Here is a 16,522-nt window from a genome sequence, read left to right on the forward strand (position 1 = left end):
TGAGGGGCAAAGAAGTTCCAGTTGTCGTGTATAATGTCAGGGGATGGAGAAATGTGTGACAGTAAAATTACAAACATTTGAAATGCTTTAGTACAGAATATCTATAATGTTCAATGAAGTTTCCCCCAGCACTTGATAAAGCAATAAGCATAGTGACAATCACAAAATGGGAAGAAAGCTCTTCTTGATTATGAGCAACAATTTTTATCACTGCAAGCTAAGAACCCAGAAACTGTTTTGCTGATCATCCTTACCAGAGCTTACAAGGGGACCACTCTGAAATCAAATTTTTGTAATTTTTTATATTTGGGTATGTGAAGTTCAGGATTCAAATACCAATCTACTATAGTATGTTGGTGCAACTCTCAAAAATTCTTGAGAAAATCAACATTGAAGTTTTGTGAGGAACTTTAGTTCACTAAAACTATGAAAATTTTCACAACAGGCTGCATGGCCAACTTGATGGCATCGAAGAAGGTAACATGTAATCAATGGATCACTGTTGAATCTTGCTTTCTGGTCCTCTTCTTGTTTCAGTTTAAATTCCTACATTATTTAAATATAGAATCATAAAACAATACCAGAGAAGGAAAGTTGCTACTCACCATATAGCGGAGATGCTGAGTCGCAATAGGCACAACAAAAAGATTCACACAGTTATAGCTTTTGGCCATTAAGGCCTTTGTCAGCAGTACACACACACACACACACACACACACACACACACACACACACAAACGCATTGCAAGTTTCGTGTGTGTGTGTGTGTGTGTGTGTGTGTGTGTGTGTGTGTGTGTGTGTGTGTGTGTCTACTGCTGACAAAGGCCTTAATGGCCAAAAGCTGTAACTGTGTGAATCTTTTTGTTGTGCCTATCGCGACTCAGCATCTCTGCTATATGGTGAGTAGCAACTTTCCTTCTCTAGTATTGTTATATTCCATCCTGGATTTTCCATTGTTTAAAATTCATAAAATATACACTAATTAACATATGTCTAATCACTTTTTTTTTTTTTACTAAAAACGAATCTCTTCTTGTTTCTAAATACATATCACGTGCAAAATTACAGTTTTTAGAAATAACATGACATGCATTTTTCATTAAAAAAATTATTAGACATGAGTTAATTAGCACAAATTTGACAAATTTTATATTTCAAGAGGTGGGAGATATAGTCATAAGCCACATTCAACTAGTTTTGAGATACAGCAACTTTAAAGTTCAAGTATAAAAATGATGAAGACCAAATAGACACTTCCTTTTTGCTTTTAATTATACTTTAATACACTGCAAACCTTGTGTAAAATAGATGATCTGCTTCCTGTTGAGCAATATTAATTTAAGAGTCATTTTAATTATGATGTCATCGAAAATGGCTAATGACTGTGTCTCCCTGAAAATAATTTAGAACACAAAATATGTTTTAAAGGTTTTGTTCTGAAAATTACATAACAACTAGTAGTTTTTAACCATTTTTGCACTTTCACATACACACACATACATAACAGATAAGTCAGTCTAATAATTTGTTTTACATCGTAAATGTGAAATAAAGGAAGTTCTTCTACATCATCATCGTTCACAAGCGTTCACATTATTTCCAGCACATGACCAAAAGACAGTATGTCATCAATGTTTTTCTGATTAATTTGAATTGGCTTTCTGTATTTTATTGGCAGCTGAAATATATCTGGTTCAGCAGGTCTTCCTTTCCTCTTGCTACGTAGATCCACTGACGTGAAGTTTCCTATTCTGAGTAGCAGTGCTTCACACTTGGGAGTGTGAAGGGATCTTTACACTCCAACCGAATGGGATCTCCAGATATGAATAGAGTGGGTATCGAGATTAATGATCAATCACCCAAGCTTCTGAAGTCTTGTCTGTGCATTTTCATCACAACGAAATTTTTTGGACAACTTCTGCCCATCATCTGGCATGTATACTATTGGACATCTGTTTCTTGCATAAATTTTAATGCGACCAGAATCACGATCGCAAGGAAGTCTAGCTTGACCTACCATGGGGAAATAATGCTGCACAGATTCAAATCTTTTGGTGGTAATGAGAGTCCTTTCCAGGACAATAAGAAGCTAATTCTTTGCCTGGCCCTTACAGTTATCTGTGATTATGTGGAGATTTTAGGTTTGAGTGTTAGTTATCTCCAAGTATTTTGATAGAGAGTTCCCGACTTCATCTGAACCATTTCCTCAGTCCTTCTCACTCCACTGAAACACGTACTCCCATTTGACCCACAATCGTGGATAGCGTAGTTTTACGCCCATATTTTTCTCTTGTAGAATGCCAGACCAACTGTTAGTTTTGGTGTGGGAAACGTTTGTTGCATGACTATTGCTACTACATGGTGCTCTTCACATTCTCTTTAGCCATATTCTGGGTTACTTGTTGCTGTTAGAAAGGCATCACATGTTGAACAGGTACCACTGTCATAGAACACATTAGGTAAGTATTAAGGGCATTTTATGTCCCATAATGAGTGGAAAATATTTTCTTCTTCTCCAAGTAGTTTCACATAGCACTTATTTGAACAACTACAGGGACTTCCCAAAGATGCTGCCTGAACAGTCTTGTTGGTTTTAGAAGACACATACTGCAGACCCATGTTACGTCCAGGTTTGGCCTTAATTTTTTCCACGCATCAATATTACGCTTTCTTTTTCTTGAAGAGCTTGGTTTCTGGGATGATATTTCATTTGCTATACTTATTTCAAGCTGTAATATGAATAGAAAAATAGTCACAGAACTTCCGTGAGATATAGTCACAAGCCACACACGTCATTATATGCCATTGAAATGGCAGTGAAATAAAAAATATTCTTACATGTTTGTAGCCATGAAAACTATATTATTACCGCAATCAGTGGTCATTAAAATTAGGGTCTAAAGGTTTCTCATTATCATAAAAGATGATGATCAACTGTAAGAGCAATGTTACGCGAAACAAAGTCTCAAGCCCTTGAACGACGATCACCTGTAAAAAATATTTTTGTATGGTTACCGAAACATCTTCTGAGCTAATACTGTTGCTTGATGGACACCAAGACTCATCACCATCACTGTTAAAGGGATCAGAATCCTCATTTACATTACTATCACTACCATATACACCTAGAACGTGTAAAGCACCTTCAGATGTATGTGAGCATTCGGTCATTTTGATGTGGCTTGTGACTATGTATATCATAAAAAGACACCAGGTGGCGGAGTACAGAACTACGCTATGTCATCATCTGCCTCCTGTTGGAGAAAGATGGAACTTCTTCAATCCAAGATGAGGAGGGCATTGTTAAGAATGTCATAGCGTGAATATCTCATGTTCGACAGAAGTGTGGCTTATTACTATATCTCTCCGACCCCTTCATTTAGATGATGTATGTAATCACATTGTAAAGGAAAGACAGACAGAAAGAAAGAAAGGAGAGAGAGAGAGAGAGAGAGAGAGAGAGAGAGAGAGAGAGAGAGAGAGAGAGAGAGAGAGGACCATGCAGCCCTCCATGAAAATCATCCAATTTTAGTAAATTGAAATTTCTCTGTAAACTTCAAAGTTTATTTTCTCAAGAATTTTTGAGAGTTGCATCAACATGCTTTGATACATTGATATTCGAGTTCTCAACTTTACATATAGTAACACAAAAATAACAAATCTGATGGCTGGGTAGTCTCCTCATTATAACAGAATTTCACATAATAATACATGGAACAAAGACAAAACTAATCCCAAGAATATAAACAATTATACATCAGAATTAAGTGCAATACAGTATTAGCTATGCATGAGTTTGATTATCTAAAAAATAAAATTACACAAATGAAGTGACATACAGATTAAGAACAATTTCTCCATCAAAATAAATCTCATGATGCCTGTATGTTCTTGGAATTAAGAAGAGGGTATTGATGTTTTGCACCTTGGACATATATGGTGTGGGTAGGAAACATGAAGGTATTAAAGATGCAAGAACACCTGAACAAACTTATCAGAGCTATTTGAAATATGCCGCTATGGAGAAAGTTTAAAAAATTAGATGACACAAGGAATAAATGCTGACATACATGGAAAACATTATAAAAGAAATAAGTGAAAAATGACTACCACAAGAAGTAGGCAGATAAACATAGCATGAAGAATTGTGGTAACTAGTGATGACCAGGGCAGATGGGAACTAAAACTGCAGGTGCCAAGAAAAACTGAAATACAGTGGTCAGACTAGTTAACAACCTCAAAATCTATACTTTGCAAGTGATTTTACAGTGTGTGGAGGATAATTTTCCCACATCATCTGCAAATGGTGTGCAGGAAGATCAACAATTGATAAACCTCTGATTTCACTATAATGGCCACTTCGTGTGATACATGTAAGAGGAAGTAAAAAGATGCTTCACTCTTCTTGAAAGTGCAATAATATCTCTCTCCCTGTGATGCACTCTCTCTCTCTCTCTCTCTCTCTCTCTCTCTCTCTCTCTCTCTAAGTGTGTACCACTGGCATCTGATGAGTGTCTGCATGATATTTAGTTCTTTGAATCATCTTTATTAATCCTATTTGGTAAGCACCGGAGTCAGACGAGCAATATTTAAGAATCTTCCTTAACATTCCACCAACTTGGCTGGCATCTGCTTTTCCTATAGCTGTTTTTAAGTAGTCACTCCTACTTGGATTACTCTGGGTGTATATTCCTACATATTTCACATTTGTTACTGATTCCAGTGATTGTCTGCCAAACACTTAAATGAATAACAGCTGCCCTTTCTAACACTTTAAACACAATAGTTACATTTGTTTATGCTAGAGTTTAACTACCAGTCCTCACAAAGAGTGTCAGTCCTCTGCCTTTCACTCCAGTTTTCTGGCATTGGAAGTTCCCTGTGTACATCATCATGTGCAGAAAGTCTTGCAGGACTTCCAGTGTTATCCACAATATAATTTACACGTACTGCGAACAGTAACAGCTCTGTAACACACCCTTGAGGTATTCACAAAGTTACTTTCACATCGTATAATTCTCTCAACCGCCTTTATGAAATTATGTGTTGTGTGTTTCTTCTTACAAGATGCTGAGCGCAATTACAAGTTTGTCCTACATCTCAGAGCTCCAAAACAGTCATAACACACAACCATGAAAAGCATTCCATAATTCTGCAATGGACTGTCATGCATAATATAGGCCAATAATTAAGTATAACATTGTTACTCACCTCATATGGAAGACATGCTATGTTTTGCTCCACAGTTTTCTTTGTTTTATTGGGATATACTTTCCCTAGTGCGTATTGTGATGTACTGTGTATTTTTGAATGTTGAATGCCACCAAAAATGTATTTCATGCCGTAGCATTAGTTGTATTATACATTTTCAAAAAATCAGTCACTCCAAATTTCAATGTATATTGACACAAATGAAAGTGTATTTCTGAGAATTTTGAAGTTACAGATGTTATGGGTAATACATTTTTAGTAAGTCAAAATTTGTGAATTACACTTACTATTATGTATATTACAGCTATCACACAGTGTTCCATTTAGAATTAATTTTGTCACTTTGCCACGGAGTGTGCACAGGTGTGACACTTCCTGGCAGATTAAAAGTGTGTGCCAGACTGGTACTCGAACTGGTGACCTTTACCTTTCAGAGGCAACTGCTCTACTAATTGCACTCCCCTTGCATGACTCATGACCCAGCCCCACAGCTGTATTTCTGCCAGTACTTCATCTGCTCCTTCCAAACTTCACTGAAGTTCCCCAGCAAAACTTGCATGATTAGCACACCTAGAGGAAATGGTATTGCAGAGACATGGCTTAGTCACAGCCTGGGGGATGTTGCTGTGGATAAGCCATGTAACTGCAATATCCTTTCTTCCAGAAGTCCTGGCCCTGCAGGTTTGGAAGATAGCAGATGAGGTACTGGTGGAAGTAAAGCTGTGAGAGGGTGGGTTTGGAATTGTGGAGATGTGCTTCGGTAGCTCAACTGGCAAAAAAATTGCCCATGAAAGGCAAATGTCCCAGGTTTTAGTCCCTGTCTGGCACGCAGTTTTAATCTGGCAGTAAGTGTGACACTCAGTTTTCGCTTTCAACATGAGTGTATAATGTTTTCATTTATTCTAATTTTTTGCTATTTTTAAGTTTATTAAATGAATCTCCCACCCAATAGTTTAAGAGAATCAAAAACTTTTACCCCAGATTTTTCTGCTGTCATGACAGATATCTCTCTGTTAGGTGTTTGTTAGGTGATAACCACTTCAGTCCCTGAAGGGAATTCTTAACATATGTAGTGTAACAGATCCAGAAATTAAAAGAGAATCAATCAATAAGATCAGATTACAGTTATTTGTTTACTGCTCTGTAAAAAATTGCACAATGCAGCCCAACTATGAACACCATTCTTGGGAAGGGATGGGTTAGTTGAAGTTTGTAAGCAACTGGGAATATAGAACATACTACTGTCATGTGATTGGAAGTTTGCTGTGAACGTGTATGTTTTTGGGGATACAGAGAGACGTGTACCAGAAATACCAAAACTACCTCAATTACTAGCCTTTCCGGTGGAACTGTCTACTCTACAGGAAGTACTGGAGCCATCACCACTTGTTCAATTATAGTGAGTGGCTTGTCAATGATAGGTATAGGGGACCTATACAGAGATAAGTCAGAATATTACACCAATCTCCTAACCTCAGCTAACAAGTACAAGGTTCTGTCTTCCACTGAAAATCAAACTAAACCAATGAGACACTTCACCTATTAGGAAATCTGATATGTCCTGTATCATGGGGAGGCAAATGCAAAAGGGTAGAGGTCTACTACTTAAAAGTAGTTAAAAGTTTTGCTGAATAATGGCAGTAAGGGATGGGAAGGATCATGATGTGCCTACAGTGAAAAATGAAATGGAAGCAAGGAATGGGAAGGATCACAATGTGCCTACAGTGAGCACACATAAAAGTCTCATTCAAAACACTGAAGAGACTTTTCCAGCAGGCACTGAAGGGACAGGGTGAAACCCATTGCAGATTGTGACATGCTAGAACATATGGTCCCTGTTGTCTGATTCTCCATCCAGTCAAAATAACTACTGCTATTGGAGACCTAGAAGTACCTTTATAAGATTCTAAGTAACGTGCCCCCCCCCCCCCCCCCCATTTCCAGTAACTTATTAAATGCTTGGTCAGAAACTGCTTAAACATCCGCAACAAAGTGCCAGGGTTTGGAGCACTCCTAAAAAGCACTGAAGCTCACATAATACTATGTATAGGAAACTGATTAAAACCTGATGTTGAAGCAGTTATATTTTTCAAGAAAAGGTAAGTGTATATTGAAAGTAAAGGAAAATGGGAAATGGACATGGTGTATCTGTTGCAGTAGGCAACAAACTTAAATCCACTGAGATCAAAACCGATGCTGAATGCAAGATTCTTTGGGCTACACTCAGTATCAAGACTGGGCAGAAACTTTAAACTGCATCTTTCTATCAACCACCGGACTCATTCCCAGATGTGAACTAAACAATTCAGAGAAAACTTACGTTTACTAGCCTGTATTTTCCCCTATCATACTGTCAATATTGGAGAAAACTTTAATCATCCAACAATCGATTAGTATAATTTACAGTTCTGTAAGTGGCAGACATGGCAAGACATCCAGGAAAACTACGCTAAATGCCCTCTCTCAAAAATACCAGGGAAGTATTGAGAGCCCACTCATAATTAAAAAATATTAGATGTAATGTAAACAAATAGCTCTGACTTCTTCCAGGATGTCCACACCGAAACTGGTGTCAGTCGATATGATGCAGCTAGAACAACAAAGATTACCAAAGTACAAAGGGGAACTACAGCAAATAAAAAGTGTTATACATTCTGCAAACTAAATAAAGAGGCAGTAATGTCATATCTCAATTATGAACTTTAGCATTTAGCTGTGGACACGGGCATGTGGGAGAACTGTGTTCTTAGTTTAAAAGAATAGCTGACCACGCAGATGATGGAGGCACCCCTCCACGGTATAGTGTCACTGTAAAGAAATTTACAAAGAAATACAGACTACTGCATAGTAGGTGTAAGACAAAGTGTAGGGCTACAGACAGAGTGATGTCAAATGAAGGACAACTGAAGCCCTGTCAGTTTCTATGTAGAATTTGTGGCTGAGTGGGCCCATCTTTTAATTATATTGTAACACAGATCTCTCAGCCAAAAAACTGTGCCCAGCAGCTGGAAGAAAGTACAGGTCACACATGCCTACAGGAAACTAGCAGAAATGATTTAAAAAACTACCGTGATATATCCTTGTCATCCATTGTTTGTAGAATTTTAGAGCATATTCTACACTTAAACATGATGAGGTATCTCAAACAGAACTATCTGCTCCATGTTAACCAGCATGGATGTCGACAACAACGATTATGTAAAACCCAACTCGTGTTTTTCTCACAGCATTATGAAAGCCATAGGCCATGGGAGTCACATAGATGCAGCGTTCCTTGTATCCTGGAAAGCATTTGTTTTAGAAGCACACACACGCTCATGACTGAAGGTATGTTCATATGGAGGTATCGAGTGAAGTTTATGATAAGAATGAAGATATCTTGCAGAGAGGATGCAGTATGTTATCTCGACTCAAGAATCATTGACAGATGTAGGAGCAACTTCAGGCCTATCCCATGCAAATGGGTTGGAATGTTTGCTGTCCATGTTTTGGATGGAATGATCACACAGGCGCAGCATGTAATGCAGGTGGCAGACTTCATTTTGTTGGTAGGATACAAGGAAAATGGAATAAGCCTACAAAGGAGACGGATTACAAAATACTCATGTGGTCCGTTCAGGAGTACTATCCAAGCGTTTGGTACTCATACAAAAAAAAACTATGGATAGTGAATTTATACGCAGAACAGCTGCATGAATGGTCACAAATTTATTTCAACTGTGGGACAGTGTGGCAGTTGTGGAGTATAATTGTAGATGTCTGTCTGTCCATGAACGACTTTGAAAATGGGAATGACCTGTACATTATCCAACTGCTTTAAATGTATTGTTGCATAATCTACATAGGCTCCTACAGGTACGCTGTTAGCTCCAGTAGCCTCACCAGTGTTGAGCGATTTTAGCAGTTTTTCAGGTTTGTTTATCTTTTAATTTATTTTTTTACCATGGTTCTAACTTCTTTTCTCTCCAACCAAGTGAAGGTCTTAAAACACCATGGTGTTTTAACAAGTGTCATACTCCTCATTTTCTGGCAAAGTGTTGAGATATTATGGATGTTCCAAGGTGATGTGCCCCTTCATCTGGGCATACTTTGTCCTGAGATGATATAACACATTTATATGGAGACACAACAATTTTTTCTAACTAACATTTTGTCACGAATCTGAACAAGTTTTGAACAGATGTCTTGAAACATCTTAAATATATACTAAAGATCATGCAAAGTAAAGTTATATTAAATAATAGTAAAAGATGGGTTGAGAAGTCATTTAAAACATTTCTTTTCTTTTTATTTGCATGTAACTATTAGGTCTACACCTTCACTTCCACCATTTTTTTTAAAGTTTGAGGCTTTATTGTGGAGAACTCATAGAAATTTATGAGCCATTGCTTGCCACTACTTTCTCCCAGCTTTTAGGCAATATAAAAATCCCGCAGCTGAAGAACTGGGTGTCTTTTGTGGAGATCGAGAAATCAATCAAATTTTGCACTTGTTCATGACTGGAAGTGCTTGTCATCCAGGCTCAGTACCGTCAGTCTAAAAAGATGGTAGTCAGAGGGAACAATTTCTAGAGAATATGACGGGTAGGGGTAGGACTTCTCATTTCAATGTTTACAAGTATGTTCTGACTAGTTTTGTTACATGAGATCGAGCTTTGACATGTTGCGAATCACCTTTTCATTTCTAATGCTGTACTGTGGCTGTTTGTCTTTCAGTGCTCAGCTAAGATGCATCAACTGCTCTTAGTAATGAACCTCTGTAATTGTTACCATCAGTTTTAGTAGCTGTGAAAACCTTCTGTCTTCCACTGCCATGCCAGTCACCCATGCCAAGATCACGATTCTTTAAGCATTGAAACCATTATCTACACTTTCTTTCACTAACAGGTGCCTCGCCATAGGTCTTACCTAGCATTTTATAAGCCTCAGCTGCAGATTTATTCAAGTTAAAGCAGAAAATTTAAACTTCCCACAAATGACTACAACTGGGCTCATAGGATGACATATTTACTCAAGAATGACTTTATGGTGCAATCACAAATTGACTAATATTTTGATGTTGTTCTGTTTACAAATGCCTGAGCTTACTGATGACACTTATGGCCTACCATCTGCACCACCATTTGCCTCTGCTGCCATCTATTGCAAAGCTGCAGAAGCAAAGTTATAGAAGTAATACGTTTTGGCAATGGATGCTGAGAAAGCTTTTTCCACACAATGGAACGATGCTCAATGAGTAATATTATGAAACAAACAAAGGCATGGACAGCACCAACTGGGAGCAGCACCAGAGATGGTGTAAATTTCGCACTCAGCATCAAAATTATTGTAATATTAAGTGTGGTTCGAGGACTGTGTTTAGTCTTCAGTTTCTAGCAGACATTTAGAAAGAGCTATGTATTTGGTCAAGAAAAAATGAAGTGGTAATGTTAAAATATGAAGAAATTCAATATGTCGATATGATTAAAGTTTAATCCAAAAAAGGTTATTTATAGATCTTAAGTTTTTCTTTACTTAATTGAAACTAATGAATTGTTATGTCTTTCTAATCATGAATTAAGATATAAAGAGGCATTATTCTTAATATAGTAGTGCAAGCACACTAAAATTTGATGATCCTTTTTTTAATCTACAAATAGGGATGTATCCTCTATTATCAAGGCAGGCGAAGGCAGTCTCTTAAGTGCTAATTATGAAAAAATTATAAAGAACAGAAGATTTTTTTTCAGGTCAATTTGACACAATACAGTTTTGGCTGTGAGGAATATTTCACAAGCTCAATCACACTGCACCTCTGTGATCGAACATACGAAGAAAGAGTGTAACCTTATTATAAAGGCTATAGTATAAAGATTATGTGTATAGAGACTGATGTGTCTACACTGCTTTAACTGTAATATACATCTTATGTACTGTGCTACGGTCAACTTCTTGTCACAGCCAACAGCCACTTTATGGAATGTCTCTTAGAAGAACTTCGTGTTTTATTGGATCCCTAGCGCTGTCACGAATATATGCACCACAACACTAGTTGGGATTACATTAACATAATTTATATATACATCTGCTAAGTTCTTCAACATGATTTTCCTTGGTGGCAATGGTCAGGTGCACTAGGTAACAGCAAGGACTGTTACAACTTTATCATGTTTCAGTTGAGACATGATACCCTCCACCTGATTGCATATACTGGATCCAGTGTAGTTGGGAGGGGTTGGCAATGAAGAGGTGGGAGTGACAGGTCAGACAAAGTTTGTACTCAAATCTCTGCACGAGCATTCCTTATACATCTGTATGCCTATTCGGTATACATCTGTATCCCAGACAGTGCTGGGTGCACTCTCATCATACGAGGCTGGTTTGATAAGCCTGGTAAAACAGCACCGAGAAATATTTGTTTTGCAAACATCTCCCCTTACTTCTCGACAGTCTCCTTTGATGGATATATCATTGGTCTACCGATCCTCCAGCTTTTTCAATCTAATGGAAAAAATAGGTTCTATCAAACTCTACAAAATATGCATTGACTGCAACTATCACTGCCTCATCTGATGAAAATTTCTTCCCAGCAAACCAAAGTTTAAAGCTGCGGAATAGGAAGAAATCACTTGGGGCTAACAAGTCTAGCGAATAGCATGAATGAAGAACAAATCCAAGGCCCAAATTGTGCACTTTCGCCATTGTTATCACTGATGCTTGGGATGGTGCATTATCCTGCTGAAAGAGCACTTTTGTTTTTGCATGCCACCCTTGGTCTTTTTCAGGCAATGCAAGTTTCAAATTACCCAATAATGAAGCATAATAAGGCCCAGTTATCGTTCTGTCTTTTTCCAAGTACTCTATGAGAATTATACCTTGGGATTCCAAAAAAAGAGTGGCCATCTTGTTACCAATTGACAAAATTATCTTTGTCTTCTTTGGTGTACTTTCACCAGCCTTTGTCCATTGTTCAGACTGCCTTTTTGCTTTGGTTTGTTAATGATGGATCCAAGATTTCATCAACAGTTACTAATTGGCACAGCAAGCTTGTTGATTACAATTAAACATAACCAAACATTGTGTTGAAATGTTGTGTTGGATGCACTTTTGGTCGACTGTGAGCAATCGCAACACCCATCTCATACACAGCTTCTTCACAGCTAATTCTCTGAGCATGATCTTACACACTCACTCGGTTGAGATGCCTACAGTCTCAGAAATATCACGAATTTTTATTTGACAGTCTCGACTTACCATATCTCGGATTTTGTCAATGGTTTCTTACGTGGTGATCTCAACTGGATGGCCGGGACACACACTGTCTTCAGTGTTTGTCCGACTGTGTTTAAATTCATGAATCCAAAAGAGAATTGTCTTTTCACGATGGTGCAGAGTCCACATGTACTTCATCCTATTTTCTTTTGATCTGAGCAGAAGTCCAACCCTTCAAATGACAATGTTTAGTAACAGCACGAAACGATGTTCTCCATTTTCAATTGCAGTCATCAAACTGAACAAGTCAGACTGTTGACAACAATGAACTGTACACTGTACACTGTTGAAATTCTTTATACAGCAATCCAGCTTACCAAGCACAAAGACACAACAAAAATATTCCATTGTCTCTTGGAAATTTACAACTTATCAAACCACTCTTGTATAGTTGTTAACACAGGATTTTGTGCTGAACTAAGTTTGCTAATTTCGTCCTTATTGACAGTATCCTGATAGACCTATGTTTTTATAGATTCCTTTATAATGTTGTCCCAACAACCAGTTGCTTGACAAAGCAACTTTTAATTCTCAAAATCAAAAGTGTGATGTTTGTTTATGCTACACTTTGTGTCCCTGCGCCTGATCATATAACTTCATGTGCTTCTTGCACAGCTTCTACATACAGCACTGCAAGTGCCTTATATATTGGCTGGCACATTTACAAGAGATGCTGTATATTTCTGGTATATTAAGTTTTGGTGCATCTTGTTACAGAGCCAAGGAATTCTTTCATTTTAGGAGTTGGTCGGAAGATGGTGTTAGTTCTGCTTTTTCCAAGCAGCCTCACATTTTGGCTAAGAGCGGACCATCTTGTCTCCTTCCTTCTCTTCCCAGTTTACTGAATCTTTTCTTTTCATTAATGTCCTTCTCGTCTGATCCTCTCTGTACCATTCCTTTGCAGAACACTTCCCTCTGGAGTTGTAGCTCAGCTGGGAAGCTCTTTCACTGATGATGCAAGCCCAACGTACCAAGGTATTGGCATAGTCTGCCTCTGTGCTGAATGGTGGCAGCTTGCAGGCAGGTATAGGTATGTGCAGGTCATCTTACTACAAGGGCAGTCCCAAAAGTATGGTCTCCTATATTTTGCAAAGGTCAAAGCTGTAGCTGAATCCAATCTTTTCCCTGTCAATTTTACAGTAGCACCATAGAGTCATTCATCTCCTTGTTCATCATCTGAGCTCTTGACAGTCTGTAAAATTTGCCAAGGTCTTTTGTGACAGCGTGCTGTTTCTGTACCTTGCTGCTGGCATCATGAAGAATGTGCCCCCAGGCCCCAAACAAATTACTTTTTTAATTTAAATTTTAAGCGTTTCCTATAAGCTGATGTGACAACAATCAACTTGTTCATGCCAGAATAGGCCAAAGCATTGTCAGCAAAGCCACCTTGCAAATCAAATCCCTTTGAAGGTTCAAATGGCTCTGAGCACTATGGGACTTAACAGCTATGGTCATCAGTCCCCTAGAACTTAGAACTACTTAAACCTAACTAACCTAAGGACATCACACAACACCCAGTCATCACGAGATAGAGAAAATCCCTGACCCCGCCGGGAATTGAACCCGGGAACCCGGGCGCGGGAAGTCCCTTTGAAGGGATTGACTTGTGCTCCCTGCCGCCGTTGGATAAGCAGCTGCAGCAGCAAGTCGTATACTCCTAGCTCAATCATTTGTTACATAGTTTAAATCTCAGTTTCTTTGCGTGTTTTTGGTACTTGCATTGTTTAATTCATAAATTTCTGGCGTATTATAGTATTTGAGAGTTGTAGCATCGCGTTTTAGTACCTGAATAGTGTAAAATCGCGTAGTCTCCTTCCGCCGCCGAGCAGTGTGTCAGCAGTGCGCAAGTAGCAGCATTACTGCATTTACCAGGCAATCTTGTATTTTAATAACCGTTTAAATTTTGTGTCGATTTTTGCGCTCTCTGTAGATTAGTTCAGACGTTCTTTGCACAACAGTTTTTAGCATGGATAGGGACTGCAACTGCTGTGTTCGGATGCAGGCTGAGTTGGCATCCCTTTGCTCCCAGCTTCAGGCAGTGTTGGCTTCGGTCACACAGCTTGAGGCTGTTGCCAATGGGCATCACTGTGGGGGTCTGGATGGGGGTTTGTCGGGGACGGCCAGCTCGTCACACGCATCCCCCGATCGGACTACGACTGTGGTTGCCCGGGATACTGCCCGCATTGAGGCTGATCCCTCACCTGTAGTAGAGTGGGAGGTCGTCTCAAGGTGTGGCAGGGGGCCAAAGACATTCCGGAGGACTGAATGGAAGGCCTCTCCAGTTTGTCTGACGAACCAGTTTCAGGCTCTGTCTCAGGCTGATACTGATCTTCGGCTTGACATGGCTGCTTGTCCTGTTCCAGAGGTTGCCCCTCAGTCTGCAAGATCCGGGCGGTCGCAGAGGGTGGGCTTACTGGTAGTTGGGAGCTCCAACGTCAGGCGCGTAATGGGGCCCCTTAGGGATATGGCAGCAAGAGAGGGGAAGAAAACCAATGTGCACTCCGTGTGCATACCGGGGTGAGTCATTCCAGATGTGGAAAGGGTCCTTCCGGATGCCATGAAGGGTACAGGGTGCGCCCATCTGCAGGTGGTCGCTCATGTCAGCACCAATGATGTGTGTCGCTATGGATCGGAGGAAATCCTCTCTGGCTTCCGGCGGCTATCTGATTTGGTGAAGACTGCCAGTCTCGCTAGCGGGATGAAAGCAGAGCTCACCATCTGCAGCATCGTCGACAGGACTGACTGCGGACCTTTGGTACAGAGCCGAGTGGAGGGTCTGAATCAAAGGCTGAGACGGTTCTGCGACCATGTGGGCTGCAGATTCCTCGACTTGCGCCATAGGGTGGTGGGGTTTCGGGTTCCGTTGGATAGGTCAGGAGTCCACTACACACAACAAACGGCTGCACGGGTAGCAGCGGTTGTGTGGCGTGGGCTGGGCGGTTTTTTAGGTTAGATGGCCTTGGGCAAGTACAGAAAGGGCAACAGCCTCAACGATTGCAGGGCAAATTCAGGACATGCGGGGACCAAGCAGCAATCGGTACAGTAATTGTAAACTGTCGAAGCTGCGTTGGTAAAGTACCAGAACTTCAAGCGCTGATAGAAAGCACCGAAGCTGAAATCGTTATAGGTACAGAAAGCTGGCTGAAGCCAGAGATAAATTCTGCCGAAATTTTTACAAAGGTACAGACAGTGTTTAGAAAGGATAGATTGCATGCAACCGGTGATGGAGTGTTCGTCGCTGTTAGTAGTAGTTTATCCTGTAGTGAAGTAGAAGTGGATAGTTCCCGTGAATTATTATGGGTGGAGGTTACACCAAACAACCGAACTAGGTTAATAATTGGCTCCTTTTACCGACCTCCCGACTCAGCAGCATTAGTGGCAGAACAACTGAGAGAAAATTTGGAATACATTTCACATAAATTTTCTCAGCATGTTATAGTCTTAGGTGGAGATTTCAATTTACCAGATATAGACTGGGACACTCAGATGTTTAGGATGAGTGGTAGGGACAGAGCATCGAGTGACATTATACTGAGTGCACTATCCGAAAATTACCTCGAGCAATTAAACAGAGAACCGACTCGTGGAGATAACATCTTGGACCTACTGATAACAAACAGACCCGAACTTTTCGACTCTGTATGTGCAGAACAGGGAATCAGTGATCATAAGGCCATTGCAGCATCCCTGAATATGGAAGTTGATAGGAATATAAAAAAAGGGAGGAAGGTTTATCTGTTTAGCAAGAGTAATAGAAGGCAGATTTCAGACTACCTAACAGATCAAAACGAAAATTTCTGTTCCGACACTGACAATGTTGAGTGTTTATGGAAAGAGTTCAAGGCAATCGCAAAATGCGCTTTAGACCGGTACGTGCCGAGTAAAACTGTGAGGGACGGGAAAACCCACCGTGGTACAACAACAAAGTTAGGAAACTACTGCGAAAGCAAAGAGAGCTTCACTCCAAGTTTAAACGCAGCCAAAACCTCTCAGACAAACAGAAGCTAAACGATGTCAAAGTTAGCATAAGGAAGGCTATGTGTGAAGTGTTCAGTGAATTT

At 39.6% G+C, this 16,522-nt stretch overlaps 1 protein-coding gene across 7 annotated transcripts in view; it reads right to left on the reverse strand.

The window, feature by feature from the left end:
* The window catches only part of LOC124605610 (actin-binding LIM protein 2), a 345,173-nt gene that overhangs the window by 57,442 nt on the left and 271,209 nt on the right, over positions 1-16,522 (reverse strand). The window lies entirely within an intron of this gene.

This window comes from Schistocerca americana, chromosome 3, assembly GCF_021461395.2.
Source record: "Schistocerca americana isolate TAMUIC-IGC-003095 chromosome 3, iqSchAmer2.1, whole genome shotgun sequence".
NCBI lineage: Eukaryota > Metazoa > Arthropoda > Insecta > Orthoptera > Acrididae > Schistocerca > Schistocerca americana.